We start from the raw sequence: 4,563 nt of genomic DNA, 5'->3' as shown, positions 1-4,563 counted from the left end.
CAAGTCATGTGGAGTGTGGGGGGAGGATTTGTGTCTCTTCAAAGTTCCTACCAGCTGTTAAGATTAAAAGGTCCCACTGCCCCACTGAAGAATTGGGCCAGAGACATCAGCTGAGCAAGGGATACACCTGGGAGGCCGATCTGTCCTTAGGCTGTGATCTGCACATGTGCTGTAGTTAGGCTTCAGGACGCTAATGAGCTTGCTGGAATATTAATGAAGGCCTATGGGAGAAGTTCAGTTTAGTGCCTTCTGCCTGGCAAAAACAAGGACAGATAAAATCTTAAACCACTTTTCGAACACCTTAGCTCAGGACAGGCAAAACAGACGGGCATTCACCTGGAAAACACGTTGTACCACCCGTGATGGGAGCGGAAGACCTGCTTTACCGTGGGCTGAATCACCCACACAGATTGTCTGAGGGCTCTGAAGAGACACGGGATGGTTGTCTTCTCCTTCCACTGTCAAATTTCACAAAACATGAGAGAACTCTGTCAGACCCTTAGGAAGCCTTTTTGACACCAGCCAAGCAGTTCCAAAGCCCAAGCAGAGAAAAATACACTCGCCAAACGCATAGACAACAACCTCTCCCCCCCCTGCCCCGCATCTTTCCTTAGGAGACCATTGGAATCAGCTGGTGAAGGGTTCAAAAAGCAGCAACCGGACCTAGACAGCCCACACCGAATGGTGAGGAGCTTCAACAAGTAAAAGCAAGTCAGAACGAACGCTCGATTTCTGTAGACGTGTTTGCAAGTCCTGTCCTCAAACACCGGGAGGATGGCGGCCAGGTTCTCTTCCTCCCCTCCGGCTCCATGCACATCGGGGCAGAGCTGAGCACGGCGCCCTGCTCGGACGCTGGGTGGTGTGGCAGGAGCCGAGGCCGAGCTCAACTCATGATCCCGGTGAGGGGTCTGACGGTGACTCGGGCAGGAGCAACATCGACATCGTATGGGGGTATGTGAGCACATCTGACACTTCTGGTCACACTGCATCTTCCGCTAGCTCAGCCAAAAGCCCGGAGGGAGAAGATGCCTGGCTCCTTTTCAGTCTGCTTCCCCGCTGTATGTTCAAAGGGGAGCGGCTGTCTGCGGGGAAAAGAGGGTGTGAGCAAGGAGCCACTGCCCCATCGCCACAGGAGGACACGTCTGGAAATTTCCCCAGCCTCTAAAACGTGAATGACACCAGGAGACAGATCCCAGCAGGGGTTCCAGTGGCAAGCTGATAACCCTCTGCCAGCTCACTCTCTGTAAAATTTACACTCTCTTTTTTTTGTTTTTTGTTTTGATTGCTTCCCTGGGCTTCTCAGGTGAGTTTTAGCTGAAGTGTTGCAATGTGGCTCACTCTCTCTCACATGTCTGCTTGAGATCCAAATACATGCGCTGCCTTTGCTACACAAGCTGAGGGCCAAACCTGTCTGAAATCATGACAGAACTCCCATTGGGAAGAAAACCATGCCTAGGAGCAGTAGTTCTCACAAGAACATGAGCTTTTGTGTCACAAGTAACAGTGAAAAAGATCTGCCGCGTTGTGAATTTCTGCCTCCAAGGGTAGACTAGATTAAACGGAGAGGGGGCACAATGATGCAACAGCATTAGAATGGGAAGACAAACTGGAGAGAAAATATATATTGCATATGTAAAAGGTAATGAGCTGTTTCACACATCGAAGACAGTTAAGAGGGTTAGATCAAGGCGTTCAGACAAACGCTTGTCACGGAACGGCCATGGTGCAGAGCAGGAACCGCAGGACTCTCCAAGTCCGTTCCAGCACTGCGGCCACAAGAGCAGATGCTGACTTACAGAAGCTGAGGATCCAGCCCAATTCCTCGCTGGCTGAATGCCCGCACTGTGGGAGGAGACGTAAAAGGATAGGTCCAGAACTAGACATGTTCTTCTTCTGCTCACATTTCGCCTGCAAAGATGATGGAGGTGGGTGTTGGAAGTCAGGATTTAAGCTGAACAGCGGAGCTGATTTAGGTCAGGGATTAAATGATTAAAGATCATTAGGATCTGAAATCTGAGAAGCACTGGCTGATCTCTATAGAAGGAATACACAGGAACCTCCTGCCGATTGCAGCCTGTATTTGTATTTACTCACCATGAGGATGGGGCAGGAGTTCAGCTGATGTCTTCAGGAGGTTTCAAATACGGGGAAGTGGCACTTGGAGCGAGGAGTCACATCAGTGTTGTGCTGACTGACACATCTTCATCCAATCTTCCACAGCAGATCTGTTAAAGGGCACTTCATGCCAAATATTAGTCACATATGGTTTGGGGCAAACACCCACAAAACCTAAGAAAAAGAGGGGGAAGGGGAAGGGCAAGGGGAAGGGGAAGGGCAAGGGCAAGGGCAAGGGGAAGGGGAAGAGCGAGCTCTCCTTTCCTCTGGAATTCACTTCTTTTGGCAAACATTTTATCAAACAAGCTTAGTGATAGGAGTGGCAATGAAAAGAGCAGATGTTAAATGAATGTTAGATGACATAAGTGGAAGACAAATATTTGATCTCCTCAATCTGAATTATTGTTATTTACTTTTAATAAAGTACGGCCGAAGGACTGAGAGCTAAAATATCCTTGTGCTAGGTGCTGCATAAACACAGGAAGCCTGACTGGAGAGGAAAAAAAGGGTTTGTTCAGCTAAGGAATTAACACAATCTGTTTCTGCAATCAAATTGAGTTATACACTTCAAATGCCAAGCACCAAAACGTACAGTGAACATTAAACAGATAAACCCAAATAATTTTTAAAAATCCTTAAACAATTGTCACATTTTAACCAGTACTTAAAAGTAAAGATTTTGTTCAAACTTCAGCCACCTTTATACCGAACTACTGGGGGTGGGGAGTGAAGAGATTCAGTCTTTTAAATTCCTCAAAAATAATACCGTTAGCTCTACTACTGGTCAGTGGTTATTTGCAGACGTTGGTGGATGATCTCAAACACATAACAAATTCTGAAAGAAGACAGAGCACCAGTATCATAAGGCTGGGAATTTATTGGATTAGTCAGAGGCTCAGATCTAGTCAGAGAGATACATGTAAAAGAAGGGGGAAAAAAAAAAAAAAAAAAAAAAAAAGGCTTTTGAACAGAACAGGATTTTAGGTCCACTGTAATGCAACACTTAATAAGAACCAGCGTCTTTCTAGTCAGAAAACCCGTCTCTGACAGCGGCCGTCTCCGTGTGAGAACACAGGAGTGAAGTGATAGGCAATACCTGTGCTCTTAATTCACAGCCTGAGCTGCAGCTCTTACAGTTTTCATTAGATCCTGCAGCGCAAGATCTGATTGTTTCTATAATTCGTTTTCAAACGAGCACCCAGCATAAGACTTTGGAATGGGTTTTTGTTTTCAGCAAATAAATTCTCCACCTTTAAGCACTGAAAATCAACATCTGTGTAATATTTCTGGTTGCGTGTCCGGAATCAAAAGCACATGCAGTCAGAAATGATTTTTAAAAATCTTTGTCTGCCCATCCCTTCCACTGGCTGAGGACTGTTCAAGTGGGCTGCATTTGGAGTAGCTCCAGCTTGTGAAACTTCTTCATCTGCCAAATGCTCAAAAGATTAAAGCTTGCCCTGTACCCACATATTCTTACAGAGCAATAGGAACCAATGGCTCGACTCCAGCAGCCTGCCAGGCAGGAGCCAAACCTCTCCTCTGAATTACAGCGATGGGGTTTTCTGGAAGGAGATTATTGTTGTAGGAAACTATTTATACCTGCTTCCAATATGGGAGGAAAAATAGTGATTTGTGATACAAGCTGCCCTTCCATGTTGGAGATGACGGTGCGTTTGTCAGGTCTCCTCTGGGGAGCTCCAACAGCCGCTGCGACAGTGCAAGAGCCCACGCTGGAAGTCTTGGAAACCTGATCTGAGGGGCAGAAGGTTCTCAATCTTCTGAAAACGTTTGCAAAATATATTCCGAACTTAGATAGCCAAAATATTTTTGAGTTAGATCTTCTCAAAGAAAAGGGCACAATTTAAGTAACATTTCAGAGTAGACAGGTTGGTTTTTTTTTTTTTTCTCATTTTGACATGAGATGTTTTAGCAGGTTTGAAATCCTGATAGATCCTTAAAAGCTCATTTATGAAAAAAAACCCTCAACCCACTACAACTTTTCCTTCCAAAAGTTATTAGTTTAGACTGTTTAACATATTGGAATGGATAAAAACCCTGTGACAAGCTGCAGGTCTTGAATAAAGAGAAGGCCGCCTTAAAAACAGAATCTGCTTTTTATTAGAGGAAGACATGCTAAAGGAAGTTACATGTGCATTTCTCTGCCTCTGGGGAAGACATCACTGACTTCTTCCCTTCCATTAGGACCTGCAGAAAACCCAGCAAGCCTTTAATTAAGGGTGGGTGAGATTTCCGAAGGATGTGAAAGCAGGAGGCAGTCAATGCCCGGGGCCCTGAGCCTTAGCACACCCTTCTCCGAATGGTCCAGACTCGTGGTTTTCAGCAGGGAGAGCAGTAACACCCTCTGCTCCCCTTCTGCCTCTGCCGTAGCGGTTGTGGGAAATGTTTTGCGCCATCAGCGCTGTGCTCGGGGATAGTGGATGAATATTG

Source organism: Athene cunicularia (assembly GCF_003259725.1).
Source record: "Athene cunicularia isolate RWA chromosome 24 unlocalized genomic scaffold, athCun1 chr24_part1, whole genome shotgun sequence".
NCBI lineage: Eukaryota > Metazoa > Chordata > Aves > Strigiformes > Strigidae > Athene > Athene cunicularia.
This window is presented reverse-complemented; position numbering follows the sequence as displayed.